This window comes from Schistocerca gregaria, chromosome 11 (genome assembly GCF_023897955.1).
Source record: "Schistocerca gregaria isolate iqSchGreg1 chromosome 11, iqSchGreg1.2, whole genome shotgun sequence".
NCBI lineage: Eukaryota > Metazoa > Arthropoda > Insecta > Orthoptera > Acrididae > Schistocerca > Schistocerca gregaria.
In genome coordinates this window covers 4,694,570-4,721,628 of record NC_064930.1, presented here as the reverse complement: position 1 = coordinate 4,721,628, position 27,059 = coordinate 4,694,570, and the positions used below count along the sequence as shown (strand labels likewise).

The 27,059-nt window shown below is 48.2% G+C and overlaps 16 non-coding genes across 16 annotated transcripts; all 16 read left to right on the top strand.

Moving 5' to 3' along the window:
• Nucleotides 1–1,169: 1,169 nt before the first annotated feature.
• Nucleotides 1,170–1,242, top strand: Trnak-cuu (transfer RNA lysine (anticodon CUU)). Its single transcript has one exon. It is a non-coding gene; the product is annotated as a tRNA-Lys (tRNA).
• Nucleotides 1,243–2,705: 1,463 nt separating this feature from the next.
• On the top strand, nt 2,706–2,778 carry Trnak-cuu (transfer RNA lysine (anticodon CUU)). Its single transcript has one exon. It is a non-coding gene; the product is annotated as a tRNA-Lys (tRNA).
• A 1,433-nt stretch (nt 2,779–4,211) lies between these two features.
• Nucleotides 4,212–4,284, top strand: Trnan-guu (transfer RNA asparagine (anticodon GUU)). Its single transcript has one exon. It is a non-coding gene; the product is annotated as a tRNA-Asn (tRNA).
• Nucleotides 4,285–5,744: 1,460 nt separating this feature from the next.
• On the top strand, nt 5,745–5,817 carry Trnan-guu (transfer RNA asparagine (anticodon GUU)). The gene has a single exon. It is a non-coding gene; the product is annotated as a tRNA-Asn (tRNA).
• A 1,454-nt stretch (nt 5,818–7,271) lies between these two features.
• Trnak-cuu (transfer RNA lysine (anticodon CUU)) lies at nt 7,272–7,344 on the top strand. Its single transcript has one exon. It is a non-coding gene; the product is annotated as a tRNA-Lys (tRNA).
• Nucleotides 7,345–8,801: 1,457 nt separating this feature from the next.
• Trnak-cuu (transfer RNA lysine (anticodon CUU)) lies at nt 8,802–8,874 on the top strand. Its single transcript has one exon. It is a non-coding gene; the product is annotated as a tRNA-Lys (tRNA).
• Nucleotides 8,875–9,795: 921 nt separating this feature from the next.
• On the top strand, nt 9,796–9,868 carry Trnar-ucg (transfer RNA arginine (anticodon UCG)). The gene has a single exon. It is a non-coding gene; the product is annotated as a tRNA-Arg (tRNA).
• A 453-nt stretch (nt 9,869–10,321) lies between these two features.
• On the top strand, nt 10,322–10,394 carry Trnak-cuu (transfer RNA lysine (anticodon CUU)). The gene has a single exon. It is a non-coding gene; the product is annotated as a tRNA-Lys (tRNA).
• Nucleotides 10,395–11,845: 1,451 nt separating this feature from the next.
• Trnak-cuu (transfer RNA lysine (anticodon CUU)) lies at nt 11,846–11,918 on the top strand. Its single transcript has one exon. It is a non-coding gene; the product is annotated as a tRNA-Lys (tRNA).
• Nucleotides 11,919–13,366: 1,448 nt separating this feature from the next.
• On the top strand, nt 13,367–13,439 carry Trnak-cuu (transfer RNA lysine (anticodon CUU)). Its single transcript has one exon. It is a non-coding gene; the product is annotated as a tRNA-Lys (tRNA).
• A 2,981-nt stretch (nt 13,440–16,420) lies between these two features.
• On the top strand, nt 16,421–16,493 carry Trnak-cuu (transfer RNA lysine (anticodon CUU)). Its single transcript has one exon. It is a non-coding gene; the product is annotated as a tRNA-Lys (tRNA).
• Nucleotides 16,494–17,941: 1,448 nt separating this feature from the next.
• On the top strand, nt 17,942–18,014 carry Trnak-cuu (transfer RNA lysine (anticodon CUU)). Its single transcript has one exon. It is a non-coding gene; the product is annotated as a tRNA-Lys (tRNA).
• A 4,823-nt stretch (nt 18,015–22,837) lies between these two features.
• Trnak-cuu (transfer RNA lysine (anticodon CUU)) lies at nt 22,838–22,910 on the top strand. The gene has a single exon. It is a non-coding gene; the product is annotated as a tRNA-Lys (tRNA).
• A 1,437-nt stretch (nt 22,911–24,347) lies between these two features.
• Nucleotides 24,348–24,420, top strand: Trnan-auu (transfer RNA asparagine (anticodon AUU)). Its single transcript has one exon. It is a non-coding gene; the product is annotated as a tRNA-Asn (tRNA).
• A 1,439-nt stretch (nt 24,421–25,859) lies between these two features.
• On the top strand, nt 25,860–25,932 carry Trnak-cuu (transfer RNA lysine (anticodon CUU)). The gene has a single exon. It is a non-coding gene; the product is annotated as a tRNA-Lys (tRNA).
• Nucleotides 25,933–26,892: 960 nt separating this feature from the next.
• Trnar-ucg (transfer RNA arginine (anticodon UCG)) lies at nt 26,893–26,965 on the top strand. Its single transcript has one exon. It is a non-coding gene; the product is annotated as a tRNA-Arg (tRNA).
• Nucleotides 26,966–27,059: the final 94 nt, after the last annotated feature.

Here is a 27,059-nt window from a genome sequence, read left to right as displayed (position 1 = left end):
CACGTGTGGCCATCTGCCATCTGCGTTTGTGCACCTTGTTTCTCCGCTTTTATCCATTGTGCTACGCACGTGACCGACTCCGTTTTAACTCTGTTTTGTCTACTGTTTGTACCCCGCCGTCTTGATTGTTTTTATATCTCACTCATCTCTGTTCTTGTATACTCTGAGGCCGAAGAGCGGCATACTTGGTCCGCTGCCGGCCTACCTGTTTGTCACAGGTATTAAAATCACAATAAAGGAAAAAAAAAAAAAAAAAGCGGTACGGCATAAGGTGGGACGAGGCAGTCTGAATTACATTTTATAGATGTATTTCTCACAAATCTCAGAGCCTCTCGCGGTCGTCGTCGTCGTCGTCGTCGTCGTCGTCGTCGTCGTCGTCGTCGCCGCCGCCGCCGACGCTTCTGCAGAAGTAGCAAATGGCCATCGTAGAAAATGCGGCGAGGAACACCCTGCCATCGATTCCAAATGCGCAAAGTGTGTGGTCTTGTTTTCCTGTCTATGTTTGGTCGGTCTCATAAGAGGTTGAATGTAACGAATGGGTGGTGAAGAGTAAGGGGCAGCAGCTGTGTGGAACGAAAGCAAATTCCTCAGGGGGTGTGAGCGTTTTGAGATGAGTCGTATAAAAGTTATACTTGGACGTCAGTGACCGTGTGGACTAATGGATAATGCGTCGGACTTCGGATCCGAAGATTGCAGGTTCGAATCCTGTCACGGTCGTGTTTTTCCAGTTCTGAAAAAGAAACATATCGTTTTAACGTAGCAATTGAGCAGTACGAAACCGTCTGAATGTTGCTGTTGAGCATTTTGTGCTTGGAGATGTTCTTGAGATTGAAAGACAGACAACAAGACATGTGTTAACTAGCGAAATGAACGGCAGAGTGGCCTCACCGCGAGGTGTGACTGGCACTTGCACATCTAAAACAACGTCGGAAAGTAACTCGTTCGGCTTTTGAGTCACATCAAGTATGTGTGTTAATTTTGACGCCGCTAGCTCTGCAGATTTTCATGCAATTCCTTTACCTCTCCGAAGTGAATTTGATATAAAAGTGAAGTACGTGACGAGTGTGACGTTAGGAAAACATTAGGCAGCATGGAGAGATTCTGTATGGGACCAACCAACCCAAACGAGTACTGTGTGATCTGCTGCCCAGCAGGTATCCAACGAGGCAGCACGGCTAGCTCAGTGGGTAGAGCATGAGACTCTTAATCACAGGGTCGTGGGTTCGAGCCCTACGCTGGGCGGAACGGAATTTTTTTCCGCTGCAGATGTGAATTACCGATTTTCTGATTAACGTGATGTAATGGAAATAGCAACTTTAAAATTTGCCTACGTCTCCATCAGTCGCAAGAAAACTGTATTTGAAGTGAAGGTGATTTTGTAGACATGTGTGAAAGTCATGTTCTGAAGTGCAAGTGGTTTTGGTTGGAGAGAACACGGCTACGTGTCAGATGTGTAGCCAAGCAGTAATGGGTCGCCATAGCTGCAAATATTAGTCGAAAATATGAAGTGTTGTCAGCTGAAGTCTGATGATTCAGACGACCGTACGGACAAAGTACGCAAAAGTGCCGCTAGGCGGCGCCTGTTTCGCTCTGTGGTAGAGCATTGGTCTAGTAAGCCAGGGGTCGTGAGTTCCATCCTCACAGGAGGAAGACGAATCTTGGAAATCAGTTGCGCGTCGTGGCCGTATAGAAAGCAGTATCTGTGATGAGGAACAATTAGCGACAGGCGTATTATTAAGAATTACTCTCAGATGTGATTAAGGCGAATGGCGCAGATAAAGCATTTGCCAAAGCGGTAAGGCATAAGGTGGGACGAGGCAGTCTGAATTACATTTTATAGATGTATTTCTCACAAATCTCAGAGCCTCTCGCGGTCGTCGTCGTCGTCGTCGTCGTCGTCGTCGTCGTCGTCGTCGTCGCCGCCGCCGCCGACGCTTCTGCAGAAGTAGCAAATGGCCATCGTAGAAAATGCGGCGAGGAACACCCTGCCATCGATTCCAAATGCGCAAAGTGTGTGGTCTTGTTTTCCTGTCTATGTTTGGTCGGTCTCATAAGAGGTTGAATGTAACGAATGGGTGGTGAAGAGTAAGGGGCAGCAGCTGTGTGGAACGAAAGCAAATTCCTCAGGGGGTGTGAGCGTTTTGAGATGAGTCGTATAAAAGTTATACTTGGACGTCAGTGACCGTGTGGACTAATGGATAATGCGTCGGACTTCGGATCCGAAGATTGCAGGTTCGAATCCTGTCACGGTCGTGTTTTTCCAGTTCTGAAAAAGAAACATATCGTTTTAACGTAGCAATTGAGCAGTACGAAACCGTCTGAATGTTGCTGTTGAGCATTTTGTGCTTGGAGATGTTCTTGAGATTGAAAGACAGACAACAAGACATGTGTTAACTAGCGAAATGAACGGCAGAGTGGCCTCACCGCGAGGTGTGACTGGCACTTGCACATCTAAAACAACGTCGGAAAGTAACTCGTTCGGCTTTTGAGTCACATCAAGTATGTGTGTTAATTTTGACGCCGCTAGCTCTGCAGATTTTCATGCAATTCCTTTACCTCTCCGAAGTGAATTTGATATAAAAGTGAAGTACGTGACGAGTGTGACGTTAGGAAAACATTAGGCAGCATGGAGAGATTCTGTATGGGACCAACCAACCCAAACGAGTACTGTGTGATCTGCTGCCCAGCAGGTATCCAACGAGGCAGCACGGCTAGCTCAGTGGGTAGAGCATGAGACTCTTAATCACAGGGTCGTGGGTTCGAGCCCTACGCTGGGCGGAACGGAATTTTTCTCCGCTGCAGATGTGAATTACCGATTTTCTGATTAACGTGATGTAATGGAAATAGCAACTTTAAAATTTGCCTACGTCTCCATCAGTCGCAAGAAAACTGTATTTGAAGTGAAGGTGATTTTGTAGACATGTGTGAAAGTCATGTTCTGAAGTGCAAGTGGTTTTGGTTGGAGAGAACACGGCTACGTGTCAGATGTGTAGCCAAGCAGTAATGGGTCGCCATAGCTGCAAATATTAGTCGAAAATATGAAGTGTTGTCAGCTGAAGTCTGATGATTCAGACGACCGTACGGACAAAGTACGCAAAAGTGCCGCTAGGCGGCGCCTGTTTCGCTCTGTGGTAGAGCATTGGTCTAGTAAGCCAGGGGTCGTGAGTTCCATCCTCACAGGAGGAAGACGAATCTTGGAAATCAGTTGCGCGTCGTGGCCGTATAGAAAGCAGTATCTGTGATGAGGAACAATTAGCGACAGGCGTATTATTAAGAATTACTCTCAGATGTGATTAAGGCGAATGGCGCAGATAAAGCATTTGCCAAAGCGGTACGGCATAAGGTGGGACGAGGCAGTCTGAATTACATTTTATAGATGTATTTCTCACAAATCTCAGAGCCTCTCGCGGTCGTCGTCGTCGTCGCCGCCGCCGCCGACGCTTCTGCAGAAGTAGCAAATGGCCATCGTAGAAAATGCGGCGAGGAACACCCTGCCATCGATTCCAAATGCGCAAAGTGTGTGGTCTTGTTTTCCTGTCTATGTTTGGTCGGTCTCATAAGAGGTTGAATGTAACGAATGGGTGGTGAAGAGTAAGGGGCAGCAGCTGTGTGGAACGAAAGCAAATTCCTCAGGGGGTGTGAGCGTTTTGAGATGAGTCGTATAAAAGTTATACTTGGACGTCAGTGACCGTGTGGACTAATGGATAATGCGTCGGACTTCGGATCCGAAGATTGCAGGTTCGAATCCTGTCACGGTCGTGTTTTTCCAGTTCTGAAAAAGAAACATATCGTTTTAACGTAGCAATTGAGCAGTACGAAACCGTCTGAATGTTGCTGTTGAGCATTTTGTGCTTGGAGATGTTCTTGAGATTGAAAGACAGACAACAAGACATGTGTTAACTAGCGAAATGAACGGCAGAGTGGCCTCACCGCGAGGTGTGACTGGCACTTGCACATCTAAAACAACGTCGGAAAGTAACTCGTTCGGCTTTTGAGTCACATCAAGTATGTGTGTTAATTTTGACGCCGCTAGCTCTGCAGATTTTCATGCAATTCCTTTACCTCTCCGAAGTGAATTTGATATAAAAGTGAAGTACGTGACGAGTGTGACGTTAGGAAAACATTAGGCAGCATGGAGAGATTCTGTATGGGACCAACCAACCCAAACGAGTACTGTGTGATCTGCTGCCCAGCAGGTATCCAACGAGGCAGCACGGCTAGCTCAGTGGGTAGAGCATGAGACTGTTAATCACAGGGTCGTGGGTTCGAGCCCTACGCTGGGCGGAACGGAATTTTTTTCCGCTGCAGATGTGAATTACCGATTTTCTGATTAACGTGATGTAATGGAAATAGCAACTTTAAAATTTGCCTACGTCTCCATCAGTCGCAAGAAAACTGTATTTGAAGTGAAGGTGATTTTGTAGACATGTGTGAAAGTCATGTTCTGAAGTGCAAGTGGTTTTGGTTGGAGAGAACACGGCTACGTGTCAGATGTGTAGCCAAGCAGTAATGGGTCGCCATAGCTGCAAATATTAGTCGAAAATATGAAGTGTTGTCAGCTGAAGTCTGATGATTCAGACGACCGTACGGACAAAGTACGCAAAAGTGCCGCTAGGCGGCGCCTGTTTCGCTCTGTGGTAGAGCATTGGTCTAGTAACCCAGGGGTCGTGAGTTCCATCCTCACAGGAGGAAGACGAATCTTGGAAATCAGTTGCGCGTCGTGGCCGTATAGAAAGCAGTATCTGTGATGAGGAACAATTAGCGACAGGCGTATTATTAAGAATTACTCTCAGATGTGATTAAGGCGAATGGCGCAGATAAAGCATTTGCCAAAGCGGTACGGCATAAGGTGGGACGAGGCAGTCTGAATTACATTTTATAGATGTATTTCTCACAAATCTCAGAGCCTCTCGCGGTCGTCGTCGTCGTCGTCGTCGTCGTCGTCGTCGTCGTCGTCGCCGCCGCCGCCGACGCTTCTGCAGAAGTAGCAAATGGCCATCGTAGAAAATGCGGCGAGGAACACCCTGCCATCGATTCCAAATGCGCAAAGTGTGTGGTCTTGTTTTCCTGTCTATGTTTGGTCGGTCTCATAAGAGGTTGAATGTAACGAATGGGTGGTGAAGAGTAAGGGGCAGCAGCTGTGTGGAACGAAAGCAAATTCCTCAGGGGGTGTGAGCGTTTTGAGATGAGTCGTATAAAAGTTATACTTGGACGTCAGTGACCGTGTGGACTAATGGATAATGCGTCGGACTTCGGATCCGAAGATTGCAGGTTCGAATCCTGTCACGGTCGTGTTTTTCCAGTTCTGAAAAAGAAACATATCGTTTTAACGTAGCAATTGAGCAGTACGAAACCGTCTGAATGTTGCTGTTGAGCATTTTGTGCTTGGAGATGTTCTTGAGATTGAAAGACAGACAACAAGACATGTGTTAACTAGCGAAATGAACGGCAGAGTGGCCTCACCGCGAGGTGTGACTGGCACTTGCACATCTAAAACAACGTCGGAAAGTAACTCGTTCGGCTTTTGAGTCACATCAAGTATGTGTGTTAATTTTGACGCCGCTAGCTCTGCAGATTTTCATGCAATTCCTTTACCTCTCCGAAGTGAATTTGATATAAAAGTGAAGTACGTGACGAGTGTGACGTTAGGAAAACATTAGGCAGCATGGAGAGATTCTGTATGGGACCAACCAACCCAAACGAGTAGTGTGTGATCTGCTGCCCAGCAGGTATCCAACGAGGCAGCACGGCTAGCTCAGTGGGTAGAGCATGAGACTGTTAATCACAGGGTCGTGGGTTCGAGCCCTACGCTGGGCGGAACGGAATTTTTTTCCGCTGCAGATGTGAATTACCGATTTTCTGATTAACGTGATGTAATGGAAATAGCAACTTTAAAATTTGCCTACGTCTCCATCAGTCGCAAGAAAACTGTATTTGAAGTGAAGGTGATTTTGTAGACATGTGTGAAAGTCATGTTCTGAAGTGCAAGTGGTTTTGGTTGGAGAGAACACGGCTACGTGTCAGATGTGTAGCCAAGCAGTAATGGGTCGCCATAGCTGCAAATATTAGTCGAAAATATGAAGTGTTGTCAGCTGAAGTCTGATGATTCAGACGACCGTACGGACAAAGTACGCAAAAGTGCCGCTAGGCGGCGCCTGTTTCGCTCTGTGGTAGAGCATTGGTCTAGTAAGCCAGGGGTCGTGAGTTCCATCCTCACAGGAGGAAGACGAATCTTGGAAATCAGTTGCGCGTCGTGGCCGTATAGAAAGCAGTATCTGTGATGAGGAACAATTAGCGACAGGCGTATTATTAAGAATTACTCTCAGATGTGATTAAGGCGAATGGCGCAGATAAAGCATTTGCCAAAGCGGTACGGCATAAGGTGGGACGAGGCAGTCTGAATTACATTTTATAGATGTATTTCTCACAAATCTCAGAGCCTCTCGCGGTCGTCGTCGTCGTCGTCGTCGTCGTCGTCGTCGTCGCCGCCGCCGCCGACGCTTCTGCAGAAGTAGCAAATGGCCATCGTAGAAAATGCGGCGAGGAACACCCTGCCATCGATTCCAAATGCGCAAAGTGTGTGGTCTTGTTTTCCTGTCTATGTTTGGTCGGTCTCATAAGAGGTTGAATGTAACGAATGGGTGGTGAAGAGTAAGGGGCAGCAGCTGTGTGGAACGAAAGCAAATTCCTCAGGGGGTGTGAGCGTTTTGAGATGAGTCGTATAAAAGTTATACTTGGACGTCAGTGACCGTGTGGACTAATGGATAATGCGTCGGACTTCGGATCCGAAGATTGCAGGTTCGAATCCTGTCACGGTCGTGTTTTTCCAGTTCTGAAAAAGAAACATATCGTTTTAACGTAGCAATTGAGCAGTACGAAACCGTCTGAATGTTGCTGTTGAGCATTTTGTGCTTGGAGATGTTCTTGAGATTGAAAGACAGACAACAAGACATGTGTTAACTAGCGAAATGAACGGCAGAGTGGCCTCACCGCGAGGTGTGACTGGCACTTGCACATCTAAAACAACGTCGGAAAGTAATTCGTTCGGCTTTTGAGTCACATCAAGTATGTGTGTTAATTTTGACGCCGCTAGCTCTGCAGATTTTCATGCAATTCCTTTACCTCTCAGAAGTGAATTTGATATAAAAGTGAAGTACGTGACGAGTGTGACGTTAGGAAAACATTAGGCAGCATGGAGAGATTCTGTATGGGACCAACCAACCCAAACGAGTACTGTGTGATCTGCTGCCCAGCAGGTATCCAACGAGGCAGCACGGCTAGCTCAGTGGGTAGAGCATGAGACTCTTAATCACAGGGTCGTGGGTTCGAGCCCTACGCTGGGCGGAACGGAATTTTTTTCCGCTGCAGATGTGAATTACCGATTTTCTGATTAACGTGATGTAATGGAAATAGCAACGTTAAAATTTGCCTACGTCTCCATCAGTCGCAAGAAAACTGTATTTGAAGTGAAGGTGATTTTGTAGACATGTGTGAAAGTCATGTTCTGAAGTGCAGGTGGTTTTGGTTGGAGAGAACATGGCTACGTGTCAGATGTGTAGCCAAGCAGTAATGGGTCGCCATAGCTGCAAATATTAGTCGAAAATATGAAGTGTTGTCAGCTGAAGTCTGATGATTCAGACGACCGTACGGACAAAGTACGCAAAAGTGCCGCTAGGCGGCGCCTGTTTCGCTCTGTGGTAGAGCATTGGTCTAGTAAACCAGGGGTCGTGAGTTCCATCCTCACAGGAGGAAGACGAATCTTGGAAATCAGTTGCGCGTCGTGGCCGTATAGAAAGCAGTATCTGTGATGAGGAACAATTAGCGACAGGCGTATTATTAAGAATTACTCTCAGATGTGATTGAGGCGAATGGCGCAGATAAAGCATTTGCCAAAGCGGTACGGCATAAGGTGGGATGAGGCAGTCTGAATTACATTTTATAGATGTATTTCTCACAAATCTCAGAGCCTCTCGCGGTCGTCGTCGTCGTCGTCGTCGTCGTCGTCGTCGTCGTCGCCGCCGCCGCCGACGCTTCTGCAGAAGTAGCAAATGGCCATCGTAGAAAATGCGGCGAGGAACACCCTGCCATCGATTCCAAATGCGCAAAGTGTGTGGTCTTGTTTTCCTGTCTATGTTTGGTCGGTCTCATAAGAGGTTGAATGTAACGAATGGGTGGTGAAGAGTAAGGGGCAGCAGCTGTGTGGAACGAAAGCAAATTCCTCAGGGGGTGTGAGCGTTTTGAGATGAGTCGTATAAAAGTTATACTTGGACGTCAGTGACCGTGTGGACTAATGGATAATGCGTCGGACTTCGGATCCGAAGATTGCAGGTTCGAATCCTGTCACGGTCGTGTTTTTCCAGTTCTGAAAAAGAAACATATCGTTTTAACGTAGCAATTGAGCAGTACGAAACCGTCTGAATGTTGCTGTTGAGCATTTTGTGCTTGGAGATGTTCTTGAGATTGAAAGACAGACAACAAGACATGTGTTAACTAGCGAAATGAACGGCAGAGTGGCCTCACCGCGAGGTGTGACTGGCACTTGCACATCTAAAACAACGTCGGAAAGTAATTCGTTCGGCTTTTGAGTCACATCAAGTATGTGTGTTAATTTTGACGCCGCTAGCTCTGCAGATTTTCATGCAATTCCTTTACCTCTCAGAAGTGAATTTGATATAAAAGTGAAGTACGTGACGAGTGTGACGTTAGGAAAACATTAGGCAGCATGGAGAGATTCTGTATGGGACCAACCAACCCAAACGAGTACTGTGTGATCTGCTGCCCAGCAGGTATCCAACGAGGCAGCACGGCTAGCTCAGTGGGTAGAGCATGAGACTCTTAATCACAGGGTCGTGGGTTCGAGCCCTACGCTGGGCGGAACGGAATTTTTTTCCGCTGCAGATGTGAATTACCGATTTTCTGATTAACGTGATGTAATGGAAATAGCAACGTTAAAATTTGCCTACGTCTCCATCAGTCGCAAGAAAACTGTATTTGAAGTGAAGGTGATTTTGTAGACATGTGTGAAAGTCATGTTCTGAAGTGCAGGTGGTTTTGGTTGGAGAGAACACGGCTACGTGTCAGATGTGTAGCCAAGCAGTAATGGGTCGCCATAGCTGCAAATATTAGTCGAAAATATGAAGTGTTGTCAGCTGAAGTCTGATGATTCAGACGACCGTACGGACAAAGTACGCAAAAGTGCCGCTAGGCGGCGCCTGTTTCGCTCTGTGGTAGAGCATTGGTCTAGTAAACCAGGGGTCGTGAGTTCCATCCTCACAGGAGGAAGACGAATCTTGGAAATCAGTTGCGCGTCGTGGCCGTATAGAAAGCAGTATCTGTGATGAGGAACAATTAGCGACAGGCGTATTATTAAGAATTACTCTCAGATGTGATTGAGGCGAATGGCGCAGATAAAGCATTTGCCAAAGCGGTATAGCATAACGTGGGAGGAGGCAGACTGAACTACATTTTATAGATGTATTTCTCACAAATCTCAGAGCCTCTCGCGGTCGTCGTCGTCGTCGTCGTCGTCGCCGCCGCCGCCGCCGCCGCTTCTGCAGAAGTAGCAAATGGCCATCGTAGCAAATGCGGCGAGGAACACCCTGCCATCGATTCCGAATGCGCAAAGTGTGTGGTCTTCTTTTCCTGTCTATGTTTGGTCGGTCTCGTAAGAGGTTGAATGTAACGAATGGGTGGAAAAGAGTAAGGGGCAAGGGCTGTGTGGAACGAAAGCACAATTCCTCAGGGGGTGTGAGCGTTTCGAGATGAGTCGTATATAAGTTATACTTGGTCGTCAGTGACCGTGTGGCCTAATGGATAAGGCGTCGGACTTCGGATGCGAAGGTTGCAGGTTCGAATCCTGTCACGGTCGTGTTTTTCCAGTTCAGAAAAAGGAACATACCGTTTTAATGTAGCAATTGAGCAGTACGAAACCGTCTGAATGTTGCTGTTGACCATTTTGTACTTGGAGATGGTCTTGAACCTGAAACACACACAACAAGACCGGTGTTAACTAGCGAAATGGTCGCCAGAGTGCCCTCACCGCGAGTTTTGACTGGCACTTGCACATCTAAAAACAACGTCGGAAAGTAACTCGTTCAGCTTTTGAGTCACATCAAGTATGTGTGTTAATTTTTACGCCGCTAGCTCTGCAGATTTTCATGCAATTCCTTTACCTCTCATAAGTGAATATGATATAAAAGTGAGGTACGTGACGAGTGTGACGTTAGGAAAACATTAGGCAGCATGGAGAGATTCTGTATGGGACCAACCAACCCAAACGAGTACTGTGTGATCTGCTGACCAGCAGGTATCCAACGAGGCAGCACGGCTAGCTCAGTGGGTAGAGCATGAGACTCTTAATCACAGGGTCGTGGGTTCGAGCCCTACGCTGGGCGGAACGGAATTTTTTTCCGCTGCAGATGTGAATTACCGATTTTCTGATTAACGTGATGTAATGGAAATAGCAACTTTAAAATTTGCCTACGTCTCCATCAGTCGCAAGAAAACTGTATTTGAAGTGAAGGTGATTTTGTAGACATGTGTGAAAGTCATGTTCTGAAGTGCAAGTGGTTTTGGTTGGAGAGAACACGGCTACGTGTCAGATGTGTAGCCAAGCAGTAATGGGTCGCCATAGCTGCAAATATTAGTCGAAAATATGAAGTGTTGTCAGCTGAAGTCTGATGATTCAGACGACCGTACGGACAAAGTACGCAAAAGTGCCGCTAGGCGGCGCCTGTTTCGCTCTGTGGTAGAGCATTGGTCTAGTAACCCAGGGGTCGTGAGTTCCATCCTCACAGGAGGAAGACGAATCTTGGAAATCAGTTGCGCGTCGTGGCCGTATAGAAAGCAGTATCTGTGATGAGGAACAATTAGCGACAGGCGTATTATTAAGAATTACTCTCAGATGTGATTAAGGCGAATGGCGCAGATAAAGCATTTGCCAAAGCGGTACGGCATAAGGTGGGACGAGGCAGTCTGAATTACATTTTATAGATGTATTTCTCACAAATCTCAGAGCCTCTCGCGGTCGTCGTCGTCGTCGTCGTCGTCGTCGTCGTCGCCGCCGCCGCCGACGCTTCTGCAGAAGTAGCAAATGGCCATCGTAGAAAATGCGGCGAGGAACACCCTGCCATCGATTCCAAATGCGCAAAGTGTGTGGTCTTGTTTTCCTGTCTATGTTTGGTCGGTCTCATAAGAGGTTGAATGTAACGAATGGGTGGTGAAGAGTAAGGGGCAGCAGCTGTGTGGAACGAAAGCAAATTCCTCAGGGGGTGTGAGCGTTTTGAGATGAGTCGTATAAAAGTTATACTTGGACGTCAGTGACCGTGTGGACTAATGGATAATGCGTCGGACTTCGGATCCGAAGATTGCAGGTTCGAATCCTGTCACGGTCGTGTTTTTCCAGTTCTGAAAAAGAAACATATCGTTTTAACGTAGCAATTGAGCAGTACGAAACCGTCTGAATGTTGCTGTTGAGCATTTTGTGCTTGGAGATGTTCTTGAGATTGAAAGACAGACAACAAGACATGTGTTAACTAGCGAAATGAACGGCAGAGTGGCCTCACCGCGAGGTGTGACTGGCACTTGCACATCTAAAACAACGTCGGAAAGTAACTCGTTCGGCTTTTGAGTCACATCAAGTATGTGTGTTAATTTTGACGCCGCTAGCTCTGCAGATTTTCATGCAATTCCTTTACCTCTCCGAAGTGAATTTGATATAAAAGTGAAGTACGTGACGAGTGTGACGTTAGGAAAACATTAGGCAGCATGGAGAGATTCTGTATGGGACCAACCAACCCAAACGAGTACTGTGTGATCTGCTGCCCAGCAGGTATCCAACGAGGCAGCACGGCTAGCTCAGTGGGTAGAGCATGAGACTCTTAATCACAGGGTCGTGGGTTCGAGCCCTACGCTGGGCGGAACGGAATTTTTTTCCGCTGCAGATGTGAATTACCGATTTTCTGATTAACGTGATGTAATGGAAATAGCAACTTTAAAATTTGCCTACGTCTCCATCAGTCGCAAGAAAACTGTATTTGAAGTGAAGGTGATTTTGTAGACATGTGTGAAAGTCATGTTCTGAAGTGCAAGTGGTTTTGGTTGGAGAGAACACGGCTACGTGTCAGATGTGTAGCCAAGCAGTAATGGGTCGCCATAGCTGCAAATATTAGTCGAAAATATGAAGTGTTGGCAGCTGAAGTCTGATGATTCAGACGACCGTACGGACAAAGTACGCAAAAGTGCCGCTAGGCGGCGCCTGTTTCGCTCTGTGGTAGAGCATTGGTCTAGTAACCCAGGGGTCGTGAGTTCCATCCTCACAGGAGGAAGACGAATCTTGGAAATCAGTTGCGCGTCGTGGCCGTATAGAAAGCAGTATCTGTGATGAGGAACAATTAGCGACAGGCGTATTATTAAGAATTACTCTCAGATGTGATTAAGGCGAATGGCGCAGATAAAGCATTTGCCAAAGCGGTACGGCATAAGGTGGGACGAGGCAGTCTGAATTACATTTTATAGATGTATTTCTCACAAATCTCAGAGCCTCTCGCGGTCGTCGTCGTCGTCGTCGTCGTCGTCGTCGCCGCCGCCGCCGACGCTTCTGCAGAAGTAGCAAATGGCCATCGTAGAAAATGCGGCGAGGAACACCCTGCCATCGATTCCAAATGCGCAAAGTGTGTGGTCTTGTTTTCCTGTCTATGTTTGGTCGGTCTCATAAGAGGTTGAATGTAACGAATGGTTGGTGAAGAGTAAGGGGCAGCAGCTGTGTGGAACGAAAGCAAATTCCTCAGGGGGTGTGAGCGTTTTGAGATGAGTCGTATAAAAGTTATACTTGGACGTCAGTGACCGTGTGGACTAATGGATAATGCGTCGGACTTCGGATCCGAAGATTGCAGGTTCGAATCCTGTCACGGTCGTGTTTTTCCAGTTCTGAAAAAGAAACATATCGTTTTAACGTAGCAATTGAGCAGTACGAAACCGTCTGAATGTTGCTGTTGAGCATTTTGTGCTTGGAGATGTTCTTGAGATTGAAAGACAGACAACAAGACATGTGTTAACTAGCGAAATGAACGGCAGAGTGGCCTCACCGCGAGGTGTGACTGGCACTTGCACATCTAAAACAACGTCGGAAAGTAACTCGTTCGGCTTTTGAGTCACATCAAGTATGTGTGTTAATTTTGACGCCGCTAGCTCTGCAGATTTTCATGCAATTCCTTTACCTCTCCGAAGTGAATTTGATATAAAAGTGAAGTACGTGACGAGTGTGACGTTAGGAAAACATTAGGCAGCATGGAGAGATTCTGTATGGGACCAAACAACCCAAACGAGTACTGTGTGATCTGCTGCCCAGCAGGTATCCAACGAGGCAGCACGGCTAGCTCAGTGGGTAGAGCATGAGACTCTTAATCACAGGGTCGTGGGTTCGAGCCCTACGCTGGGCGGAACGGAATTTTTTTCCGCTGCAGATGTGAATTACCGATTTTCTGATTAACGTGATGTAATGGAAATAGCAACTTTAAAATTTGCCTACGTCTCCATCAGTCGCAAGAAAACTGTATTTGAAGTGAAGGTGATTTTGTAGACATGTGTGAAAGTCATGTTCTGAAGTGCAAGTGGTTTTGGTTGGAGAGAACACGGCTACGTGTCAGATGTGTAGCCAAGCAGTAATGGGTCGCCATAGCTGCAAATATTAGTCGAAAATATGAAGTGTTGGCAGCTGAAGTCTGATGATTCAGACGACCGTACGGACAAAGTACGCAAAAGTGCCGCTAGGCGGCGCCTGTTTCGCTCTGTGGTAGAGCATTGGTCTAGTAACCCAGGGGTCGTGAGTTCCATCCTCACAGGAGGAAGACGAATCTTGGAAATCAGTTGCGCGTCGTGGCCGTATAGAAAGCAGTATCTGTGATGAGGAACAATTAGCGACAGGCGTATTATTAAGAATTACTCTCAGATGTGATTAAGGCGAATGGCGCAGATAAAGCATTTGCCAAAGCGGTACGGCATAAGGTGGGACGAGGCAGTCTGAATTACATTTTATAGATGTATTTCTCACAAATCTCAGAGCCTCTCGCGGTCGTCGTCGTCGTCGTCGTCGTCGTCGTCGTCGTCGTCGTCGTCGTCGTCGCCGCCGCCGCCGACGCTTCTGCAGAAGTAGCAAATGGCCATCGTAGAAAATGCGGCGAGGAACACCCTGCCATCGATTCCAAATGCGCAAAGTGTGTGGTCTTGTTTTCCTGTCTATGTTTGGTCGGTCTCATAAGAGGTTGAATGTAACGAATGGGTGGTGAAGAGTAAGGGGCAGCAGCTGTGTGGAACGAAAGCAAATTCCTCAGGGGGTGTGAGCGTTTTGAGATGAGTCGTATAAAAGTTATACTTGGACGTCAGTGACCGTGTGGACTAATGGATAATGCGTCGGACTTCGGATCCGAAGATTGCAGGTTCGAATCCTGTCACGGTCGTGTTTTTCCAGTTCTGAAAAAGAAACATATCGTTTTAACGTAGCAATTGAGCAGTACGAAACCGTCTGAATGTTGCTGTTGAGCATTTTGTGCTTGGAGATGTTCTTGAGATTGAAAGACAGACAACAAGACATGTGTTAACTAGCGAAATGAACGGCAGAGTGGCCTCACCGCGAGGTGTGACTGGCACTTGCACATCTAAAACAACGTCGGAAAGTAACTCGTTCGGCTTTTGAGTCACATCAAGTATGTGTGTTAATTTTGACGCCGCTAGCTCTGCAGATTTTCATGCAATTCCTTTACCTCTCCGAAGTGAATTTGATATAAAAGTGAAGTACGTGACGAGTGTGACGTTAGGAAAACATTAGGCAGCATGGAGAGATTCTGTATGGGACCAACCAACCCAAACGAGTACTGTGTGATCTGCTGCCCAGCAGGTATCCAACGAGGCAGCACGGCTAGCTCAGTGGGTAGAGCATGAGACTCTTAATCACAGGGTCGTGTGTTCGAGCCCTACGCTGGGCGGAACGGAATTTTTCTCCGCTGCAGATGTGAATTACCGATTTTCTGATTAACGTGATGTAATGGAAATAGCAACTTTAAAATTTGCCTACGTCTCCATCAGTCGCAAGAAAACTGTATTTGAAGTGAAGGTGATTTTGTAGACATGTGTGAAAGTCATGTTCTGAAGTGCAAGTGGTTTTGGTTGGAGAGAACACGGCTACGTGTCAGATGTGTAGCCAAGCAGTAATGGGTCGCCATAGCTGCAAATATTAGTCGAAAATATGAAGTGTTGTCAGCTGAAGTCTGATGATTCAGACGACCGTACGGACAAAGTACGCAAAAGTGCCGCTAGGCGGCGCCTGTTTCGCTCTGTGGTAGAGCATTGGTCTAGTAAGCCAGGGGTCGTGAGTTCCATCCTCACAGGAGGAAGACGAATCTTGGAAATCAGTTGCGCGTCGTGGCCGTATAGAAAGCAGTATCTGTGATGAGGAACAATTAGCGACAGGCGTATTATTAAGAATTACTCTCAGATGTGATTAAGGCGAATGGCGCAGATAAAGCATTTGCCAAAGCGGTACGGCATAAGGTGGGACGAGGCAGTCTGAATTACATTTTATAGATGTATTTCTCACAAATCTCAGAGCCTCTCGCGGTCGTCGTCGTCGTCGTCGTCGCCGCCGCCGCCGACGCTTCTGCAGAAGTAGCAAATGGCCATCGTAGAAAATGCGGCGAGGAACACCCTGCCATCGATTCCAAATGCGCAAAGTGTGTGGTCTTGTTTTCCTGTCTATGTTTGGTCGGTCTCATAAGAGGTTGAATGTAACGAATGGGTGGTGAAGAGTAAGGGGCAGCAGCTGTGTGGAACGAAAGCAAATTCCTCAGGGGGTGTGAGCGTTTTGAGATGAGTCGTATAAATGTTATACTTGGACGTCAGTGACCATGTGGACTAATGGATAATGCGTCGGACTTCGGATCCGAAGATTGCAGGTTCGAATCCTGTCACGGTCGTGTTTTTCCAGTTCTGAAAAAGAAACATATCGTTTTAACGTAGCAATTGAGCAGTACGAAACCGTCTGAATGTTGCTGTTGAGCATTTTGTGCTTGGAGATGTTCTTGAGATTGAAAGACAGACAACAAGACATGTGTTAACTAGCGAAATGAACGGCAGAGTGGCCTCACCGCGAGGTGTGACTGGCACTTGCACATCTAAAACAACGTCGGAAAGTAACTCGTTCGGCTTTTGAGTCACATCAAGTATGTGTGTTAATTTTGACGCCGCTAGCTCTGCAGATTTTCATGCAATTCCTTTACCTCTCCGAAGTGAATTTGATATAAAAGTGAAGTACGTGACGAGTGTGACGTTAGGAAAACATTAGGCAGCATGGAGAGATTCTGTATGGGACCAACCAACCCAAACGAGTACTGTGTGATCTGCTGCCCAGCAGCTATCCAACGAGGCAGCACGGCTAGCTCAGTGGGTAGAGCATGAGACTCTTAATCACAGGGTCGTGGGTTCGAGCCCTACGCTGGGCGGAACGGAATTTTTTTCCGCTGCAGATGTGAATTACCGATTTTCTGATTAACGTGATGTAATGGAAATAGCAACTTTAAAATTTGCCTACGTCTCCATCAGTCGCAAGAAAACTGTATTTGAAGTGAAGGTGATTTTGTAGACATGTGTGAAAGTCATGTTCTGAAGTGCAAGTGGTTTTGGTTGGAGAGAACACGGCTACGTGTCAGATGTGTAGCCAAGCAGTAATGGGTCGCCATAGCTGCAAATATTAGTCGAAAATATGAAGTGTTGTCAGCTGAAGTCTGATGATTCAGACGACCGTACGGACAAAGTACGCAAAAGTGCCGCTAGGCGGCGCCTGTTTCGCTCTGTGGTAGAGCATTGGTCTAGTAAGCCAGGGGTCGTGAGTTCCATCCTCACAGGAGGAAGACGAATCTTGGAAATCAGTTGCGCGTCGTGGCCGTATAGAAAGCAGTATCTGTGATGAGGAACAATTAGCGACAGGCGTATTATTAAGAATTACTCTCAGATGTGATTAAGGCGAATGGCGCAGATAAAGCATTTGCCAAAGCGGTACGGCATAAGGTGGGACGAGGCAGTCTGAATTACATTTTATAGATGTATTTCTCACAAATCTCAGAGCCTCTCGCGGTCGTCGTCGTCGTCGTCGTCGTCGTCGTCGCCGCCGCCGCCGACGCTTCTGCAGAAGTAGCAAATGGCCATCGTAGAAAATGCGGCGAGGAACACCCTGCCATCGATTCCAAATGCGCAAAGTGTGTGGTCTTGTTTTCCTGTCTATGTTTGGTCGGTCTCATAAGAGGTTGAATGTAACGAATGGGTGGTGAAGAGTAAGGGGCAGCAGCTGTGTGGAACGAAAGCAAATTCCTCAGGGGGTGTGAGCGTTTTGAGATGAGTCGTATAAAAGTTATACTTGGACGTCAGTGACCGTGTGGACTAATGGATAATGCGTCGGACTTCGGATCCGAAGATTGCAGGTTCGAATCCTGTCACGGTCGTGTTTTTCCAGTTCTGAAAAAGAAACATATCGTTTTAACGTAGCAATTGAGCAGTACGAAACCGTCTGAATGTTGCTGTTGAGCATTTTGTGCTTGGAGATGTTCTTGAGATTGAAAGACAGACAACAAGACATGTGTTAACTAGCGAAATGAACGGCAGAGTGGCCTCACCGCGAGGTGTGACTGGCACTTGCACATCTAAAACAACGTCGGAAAGTAATTCGTTCGGCTTTTGAGTCACATCAAGTATGTGTGTTAATTTTGACGCCGCTAGCTCTGCAGATTTTCATGCAATTCCTTTACCTCTCAGAAGTGAATTTGATATAAAAGTGAAGTACGTGACGAGTGTGACGTTAGGAAAACATTAGGCAGCATGGAGAGATTCTGTATGGGACCAACCAACCCAAACGAGTACTGTGTGATCTGCTGCCCAGCAGGTATCCAACGAGGCAGCACGGCTAGCTCAGTGGGTAGAGCATGAGACTCTTAATCACAGGGTCGTGGGTTCGAGCCCTACGCTGGGCGGAACGGAATTTTTTTCCGCTGCAGATGTGAATTACCGATTTTCTGATTAACGTGATGTAATGGAAATAGCAACGTTAAAATTTGCCTACGTCTCCATCAGTCGCAAGAAAACTGTATTTGAAGTGAAGGTGATTTTGTAGACATGTGTGAAAGTCATGTTCTGAAGTGCAGGTGGTTTTGGTTGGAGAGAACACGGCTACGTGTCAGATGTGTAGCCAAGCAGTAATGGGTCGCCATAGCTGCAAATATTAGTCGAAAATATGAAGTGTTGTCAGCTGAAGTCTGATGATTCAGACGACCGTACGGACAAAGTACGCAAAAGTGCCGCTAGGCGGCGCCTGTTTCGCTCTGTGGTAGAGCATTGGTCTAGTAAACCAGGGGTCGTGAGTTCCATCCTCACAGGAGGAAGACGAATCTTGGAAATCAGTTGCGCGTCGTGGCCGTATAGAAAGCAGTATCTGTGATGAGGAACAATTAGCGACAGGCGTATTATTAAGAATTACTCTCAGATGTGATTGAGGCGAATGGCGCAGATAAAGCATTTGCCAAAGCGGTACGGGGCAATAACATCCGCTCCCTTCCCACCAACAAGCACCTCCTTATGCATACCCTTACGACCCACCGTGTGGATGCCTTCCTTCTGAACGAAACCTTTCTTCAGCCCCACCACACCGTCCACACCTCGCCCTACCTCCTTCACCGGTCTGACAATCCACTCCAGATAGCGCGTGGCGGAGTTGCCATTGGCCACCACCGCCAGATCCCTGTCCGGCTCCAACCCCTCCTTCCTGACCCCACAGAACACTTGATCCTTAGTCTCTTCTTCCCCGGCCTTACCCTTACCTGTGCCACCATCTATGTCCGCCCCGCTGCACCTATTCCTTTCGACTTCCTTTCCCACATCGACCGTACCTTCTCCTCCTACGTGATCGCCGCCGACCTTAACATCCATAGTCGTTCTGCCGCCCAGTTACGGCGGTGGCATCGGTTCCTTGCCACCCTCCAAGGCGACGTCCTTCCAATTCCCCAACACACCCGCCCTGAATCCAATACCACTCCCGATGTCGTCCTAGCCTCCCCCACCCTGCTTGGCCGCATAGCGGTGGACGTCCTTGATCCCATTGGCAGTGACCATCTCCCTGTCCTCCTCACTGTATCAGACGGTCGTCGCCCCCGTCCCGACCCGCGCCATGACCCTCCCCCGAAATATGTCCATGACTACTCCCGTGCCAACTGGAATGCCTACCGGGACTCCCTTGCTCTCCAGGTCGATAGCCACCCCCTCACCTACCACCAACCTGATGACGTTACCCGTGCTGCCTCCTTTCTCCAGCAGACCTTGTCTGAGGCCGTGGAGGCCCACGTCCCTACCATTGCCATCCATCCGCACCGCCCCACCTTACCCCCACAGGCCGTCCTTCTCCTGCGTGAATCCCGCCGGCTCTACCGTGCCTTCCTTCACACACGTGACCAGGACACACTACGACGCCACCGGCAACTACAGCGACACATCAGGAACTTACTCACGGCAAAGAAACGCCGGGACTGGCGACAGACATGCACCCGTCTTAATGCCACCTTACCTATCAACTCGTCCAAGTACTGGTCAGCCTTCCGCCGCCTTACCGGATCTAAACCCTCTCCCTACTACCCTCTCCTTCATGATGACCACCCCTTCCCTGATGCCCTTAGTAAGGCCAACCATTTCGCCTCCTACCTCTCCGATATCCTTACCATCCCTGACGATCCCCAGTTCGATTATTCCCTCTTTCCTGATGTCCGTGATCGAACTGATACCTCTGTCCCCCCGCTTGCTCCTGGCTTCCAGTACTTGGACAACATCACACACACAGAACTAAATACCCCAATCACCACTCAAGATATCATTGCTACACTTCGCCCTAAACGCAACACTGCTCCCGGTCACGATCGTGTTACTTACCGTCACCTCCGTGAAGCTCCTGCCTCCTTCCTCTCCACATTGGCCAGGCTCTACAATGTGGTCCTGTCCACCGGCTACTACCCCGACCTGTGGAAAACCTCCCGGATCCTGATGTTCCTCAAGCCCGACAAACCGCCTTCCGCTGTCTCCTCCTACCGTCCCATCAGCCTTACCTCGGTCTTCAGCAAGGTCCTGGAATCCATTCTTACCCGCCGCCTACACAAGCACCTTCACCAACACCGCCTCCTCCCCCCTACCCAATGTGGCTTTCGGCCGTCCTTCTCAGCCGATGACCTCCTCCTTCACCTCACTCACCTCCTCTCCGAACAACTCAATTCCCGTCGTTCCGCCATCTTCCTTTCCCTCGACCTCGAACGCGCATATGACCGTGTGTGGCATTCCGGTCTCCTTTTCAAGCTCCAAACCTTTGCTCTTCCTCTCAACTATGTCCGTCTGGTCGCTTCCTTCCTTTCCCACCGTCCTTCCTATGTCACCATCCACAACACTGATTCCTACACCTTCTACCCCTCCGCCGGTGTGCCCCAAGGTTCCGTCCTTTCCCCTCTTCTCTACCTCCTTTACACGGCAGACATGCCTCCACCTGCACCTCCCCTACACCTTCTCCAGTACGCCGATGACACTGCCTTCCTTGCCCTCGCTCCCACCCTGCAACGCTCCCAGCACCTTCTCCAATCCTATCTTGACCGGTTCACCACTTGGTGTAACCAGTGGTTGCTCAAGGTCAATCCTTCCAAGACCCAGGCGATCATTGTAGGCAAAACCACTCGTTCCTTCCGTCTCCTTGATTTCTATCTTACTATTTATGGCCGTCCCATCACCCTCACACCTACTCTCAAGTACCTTGGTGTCACCCTCGACCGTCGCCTCTCCTGGAACCCACATCTCCGGACGATCCAAGCCAAGGCACGCTCCCGCCTCCGCCTCCTTAAGCTCCTTTCTGGCCGTACATGGGGTCTGGACCCTTCCACCATCCTCTACACCTACAAGTCCCTCATCCGTCCTATCCTTTGCTATGCTCATCCCGCCTGGATCTCTGCCCCTCCTACCTTCTACAAGTCCATTCAGATCCTAGAACGCCATGCGCTCCGCCTCGCCTATCGCATCCGTCTCCCTTCCCCCACGCGGATCCTCTATGACCTGATTCCCTTCCCGCACCTCCTCCTTTTCCTCGAACGGTTACGGATCCTCTACACCTCCCGCAAGCTTGATCCTCCACACCCTCTTGTCTCTCCCATCCTCTCCCACCCCAACCCGCTGCCGCGCCTGCATTCCTATATCCCACCTGCTCTCCATCTTTACACCCTCCACACCCTCTCCCTCGGTGGCTTCCGTCAACTCCCCCTCCCTGATGATGCCCTCCTCCCCTCCATCTACCCCTCCTACCAACTTTGAGCCTTACCTTCCCTCTCCTCTCCTTTTCCTGTGGGCACCCTCTCTCCCTTCTCTCCCTCCCTCCCCTCCCCTTTCTCCTTGGGCTTCCACTCCCCCTACCCTCCCCCTTCTCCTCCATCCCTCTCCTCCACTGGCATCTTCCCCTCCCCCTCTCTCTCCTCTTCCCCACACCTTTTCCCCTTGGCAGGCCACGACTCTGCTGTCTTCCATCAGTTACTTTCATCGTCCTACGCCGAAGACCATCGCATGTGTTTGTGCCTCGACTCTCCTGCAGTGTGTTTGTGTTTCGTCGTTTGTGCTCCGCTGGTTCACGTGTGGCCATCTGCCATCTGCGTTTGTGCACCGTGTTTCTCCGCTTTTATCCATTGTGCTACGCACGTGACCGACTCCGTTTTAACTCTGTTTTGTCTACTGTTTGTACCCCGCCGTCTTGATTGTTTTTATATCTCACTCATCTCTGTTCTGTGTATACTCTGAGGCCGAAGAGCGGCATACTTGGTCCGCTGCCGGCCTACCTGTTTGTCACAGGTATTAAAATCACAATAAAGGAAAAAAAAAAAAAAAAAAAAGGTACGGCATAAGGTGGGATGAGGCAGTCTGAATTACATTTTATAGATGTATTTCTCACAAATCTCAGAGCCTCTCGCGGTCGTCGTCGTCGTCGTCGTCGTCGTCATCGCCGCCGCCGCCGCCGACGCTTCTGCAGAAGTAGCAAATGGCCATCGTAGAAAATGCGGCGAGGAACACCCTGCCATCGATTCCAAATGCGCAAAGTGTGTGGTCTTGTTTTCCTGTCTATGTTTGGTCGGTCTCATAAGAGGTTGAATGTAACGAATGGGTGGTGAAGAGTAAGGGGCAGCAGCTGTGTGGAACGAAAGCAAATTCCTCAGGGGGTGTGAGCGTTTTGAGATGAGTCGTATAAAAGTTATACTTGGACGTCAGTGACCGTGTGGACTAATGGATAATGCGTCGGACTTCGGATCCGAAGATTGCAGGTTCGAATCCTGTCACGGTCGTGTTTTTCCAGTTCTGAAAAAGAAACATATCGTTTTAACGTAGCAATTGAGCAGTACGAAACCGTCTGAATGTTGCTGTTGAGCATTTTGTGCTTGGAGATGTTCTTGAGATTGAAAGACAGACAACAAGACATGTGTTAACTAGCGAAATGAACGGCAGAGTGGCCTCACCGCGAGGTGTGACTGGCACTTGCACATCTAAAACAACGTCGGAAAGTAACTCGTTCGGCTTTTGAGTCACATCAAGTATGTGTGTTAATTTTGACGCCGCTAGCTCTGCAGATTTTCATGCAATTCCTTTACCTCTCCGAAGTGAATTTGATATAAAAGTGAAGTACGTGACGAGTGTGACGTTAGGAAAACATTAGGCAGCATGGAGAGATTCTGTATGGGACCAACCAACCCAAACGAGTACTGTGTGATCTGCTGCCCAGCAGGTATCCAACGAGGCAGCACGGCTAGCTCAGTGGGTAGAGCATGAGACTCTTAATCACAGGGTCGTGGGTTCGAGCCCTACGCTGGGCGGAACGGAATTTTTTTCCGCTGCAGATGTGAATTACCGATTTTCTGATTAACGTGATGTAATGGAAATAGCAACTTTAAAATTTGCCTACGTCTCCATCAGTCGCAAGAAAACTGTATTTGAAGTGAAGGTGATTTTGTAGACATGTGTGAAAGTCATGTTCTGAAGTGCAAGTGGTTTTGGTTGGAGAGAACACGGCTACGTGTCAGATGTGTAGCCAAGCAGTAATGGGTCGCCATAGCTGCAAATATTAGTCGAAAATATGAAGTGTTGTCAGCTGAAGTCTGATGATTCAGACGACCGTACGGACAAAGTACGCAAAAGTGCCGCTAGGCGGCGCCTGTTTCGCTCTGTGGTAGAGCATTGGTCTAGTAAGCCAGGGGTCGTGAGTTCCATCCTCACAGGAGGAAGACGAATCTTGGAAATCAGTTGCGCGTCGTGGCCGTATAGAAAGCAGTATCTGTGATGAGGAACAATTAGCGACAGGCGTATTATTAAGAATTACTCTCAGATGTGATTAAGGCGAATGGCGCAGATAAAGCATTTGCCAAAGCGGTACGGCATAAGGTGGGACGAGGCAGTCTGAATTACATTTTATAGATGTATTTCTCACAAATCTCAGAGCCTCTCGCGGTCGTCGTCGTCGTCGTCGCCGCCGCCGCCGACGCTTCTGCAGAAGTAGCAAATGGCCATCGTAGAAAATGCGGCGAGGAACACCCTGCCATCGATTCCAAATGCGCAAAGTGTGTGGTCTTGTTTTCCTGTCTATGTTTGGTCGGTCTCATAAGAGGTTGAATGTAACGAATGGGTGGTGAAGAGTAAGGGGCAGCAGCTGTGTGGAACGAAAGCAAATTCCTCAGGGGGTGTGAGCGTTTTGAGATGAGTCGTATAAAAGTTATACTTGGACGTCAGTGACCGTGTGGACTAATGGATAATGCGTCGGACTTCGGATCCGAAGATTGCAGGTTCGAATCCTGTCACGGTCGTGTTTTTCCAGTTCTGAAAAAGAAACATATCGTTTTAACGTAGCAATTGAGCAGTACGAAACCGTCTGAATGTTGCTGTTGACCATTTTGTACTTGGAGATGGTCTTGAACCTGAAACACACACAACAAGACCGGTGTTAACTAGCGAAATGGTCGCCAGAGTGCCCTCACCGCGAGTTTTGACTGGCACTTGCACATCTAAAAACAACGTCGGAAAGTAACTCGTTCAGCTTTTGAGTCACATCAAGTATGTGTGTTAATTTTTACGCCGCTAGCTCTGCAGATTTTCATGCAATTCCTTTACCTCTCATAAGTGAATATGATATAAAAGTGAGGTACGTGACGAGTGTGACGTTAGGAAAACATTAGGCAGCATGGAGAGATTCTGTATGGGACCAACCAACCCAAACGAGTACTGTGTGATCTGCTGCCCAGCAGGTATCCAACGAGGCAGCACGGCTAGCTCAGTGGGTAGAGCATGAGACTATTAATCGCAGGGTCGTGGGTTCGAGCCCTACGCTGGGCGGAACGGAATTTTTTTCCGCTGCAGATGTGAATTACCGATTTTCTGATTAACGTGATGTAATGGAAATAGCAACTTTAAAATTTGCCTACGTCTCCATCAGTCGCAAGAAAACTGTATTTGAAGTGAAGGTGATTTTGTAGACATGTGTGAAAGTCATGTTCTGAAGTGCAAGTGGTTTTGGTTGGAGAGAACACGGCTACGTGTCAGATGTGTAGCCAAGCAGTAATGGGTCGCCATAGCTGCAAATATTAGTCGAAAATATGAAGTGTTGTCAGCTGAAGTCTGATGATTCAGACGACCGTACGGACAAAGTACGCAAAAGTGCCGCTAGGCGGCGCCTGTTTCGCTCTGTGGTAGAGCATTGGTCTAGTAACCCAGGGGTCGTGAGTTCCATCCTCACAGGAGGAAGACGAATCTTGGAAATCAGTTGCGCGTCGTGGCCGTATAGAAAGCAGTATCTGTGATGAGGAACAATTAGCGACAGGCGTATTATTAAGAATTACTCTCAGATGTGATTAAGGCGAATGGCGCAGATAAAGCATTTGCCAAAGCGGTACGGCATAAGGTGGGATGAGGCAGTCTGAATTACGTTTTATAGATGTATTTCTCACAAATCTCAGAGCCTCTCGCGGTCGTCGTCGTCGTCTTCATCGTCGTCGCCGCCGCCGCTTCTGCAGAAGTAGGAAATGGCCATCGTAGCAAATGCGGCAAGGGACACCCTGCCATCGATTCCGAATGCGCAAAGTGTGTGGTCTTGTTTTCCTGTCTATGTTTGGTCGGTCTCATAAGAGGTTTCATGTAACGAATGGGTGGTGAAGAGTAAGGGGCAGCAGCTGTGTGGAACGAAAGCAAATTCCTCAGGGGGTGTGAGCGTTTTGAGATGAGTCGTATAAAAGTTATACTTGGACGTCAGTGACCGTGTGGACTAATGGATAATGCGTCGGACTTCGGATCCGAAGATTGCAGGTTCGAATCCTGTCACGGTCGTGTTTTTCCAGTTCTGAAAAAGAAACATATCGTTTTAACGTAGCAATTGAGCAGTACGAAACCGTCTGAATGTTGCTGTTGAGCATTTTGTGCTTGGAGATGTTCTTGAGATTGAAAGACAGACAACAAGACATGTGTTAACTAGCGAAATGAACGGCAGAGTGGCCTCACCGCGAGGTGTGACTGGCACTTGCACATCTAAAACAACGTCGGAAAGTAACTCGTTCGGCTTTTGAGTCACATCAAGTATGTGTGTTAATTTTGACGCCGCTAGCTCTGCAGATTTTCATGCAATTCCTTTACCTCTCAGAAGTGAATTTGATATAAAAGTGAAGTACGTGACGAGTGTGACGTTAGGAAAACATTAGGCAGCATGGAGAGATTCTGTATGGGACCAACCAACCCAAACGAGTACTGTGTGATCTGCTGCCCAGCAGGTATCCAACGAGGCAGCACGGCTAGCTCAGTGGGTAGAGCATGAGACTCTTAATCACAGGGTCGTGGGTTCGAGCCCTACGCTGGGCGGAACGGAATTTTTTTCCGCTGCAGATGTGAATTACCGATTTTCTGATTAACGTGATGTAATAGAAATAGCAACGTTAAAATTTGCCTACGTCTCCATCAGTCGCAAGAAAACTGTATTTGAAGTGAAGGTGATTTTGTAGACATGTGTGAAAGTCATGTTCTGAAGTGCAGGTGGTTTTGGTTGGAGAGAACACGGCTACGTGTCAGATGTGTAGCCAAGCAGTAATGGGTCGCCATAGCTGCAAATATTAGTCGAAAATATGAAGTGTTGTCAGCTGAAGTCTGATGATTCAGACGACCGTACGGACAAAGTACGCAAAAGTGCCGCTAGGCGGCGCCTGTTTCGCTCTGTGGTAGAGCATTGGTCTAGTAAACCAGGGGTCGTGAGTTCCATCCTCACAGGAGGAAGACGAATCTTGGAAATCAGTTGCGCGTCGTGGCCGTATAGAAAGCAGTATCTGTGATGAGGAACAATTAGCGACAGGCGTATTATTAAGAATTACTCTCAGATGTGATTGAGGCGAATGGCGCAGATAAAGCATTTGCCAAAGCGGTATAGCATAACGTGGGAGGAGGCAGACTGAATTACATTTTATAGATGTATTTCTCACAAATCTCAGAGCCTCTCGCGGTCGTCGTCGTCGTCGTCGTCGTCGTCGTCGTCGTCGTCGTCGTCGTCGTCGTCGTCGTCGTCGTCGTCGTCGCCGCCGCCGCTTCTGCAGAAGTAGCAAATGGCCATCGTAGCAAATGCGGCGAGGAACACCCTGCCATCGATTCCGAATGCGCAAAGTGTGTGGTCTTCTTTTCCTGTCTATGTTTGGTCGGTCTCGTAAGAGGTTGAATGTAACGAATGGGTGGAAAAGAGTAAGGGGCAAGGGCTGTGTGGAACGAAAGCACAATTCCTCAGGGGGTGTGAGCGTTTCGAGATGAGTCGTATATAAGTTATACTTGGTCGTCAGTGACCGTGTGGCCTAATGGATAAGGCGTCGGACTTCGGATGCGAAGGTTGCAGGTTCGAATCCTGTCACGGTCGTGTTTTTCCAGTTCAGAAAAAGGAACATACCGTTTTAATGTAGCAATTGAGCAGTACGAAACCGTCTGAATGTTGCTGTTGACCATTTTGTACT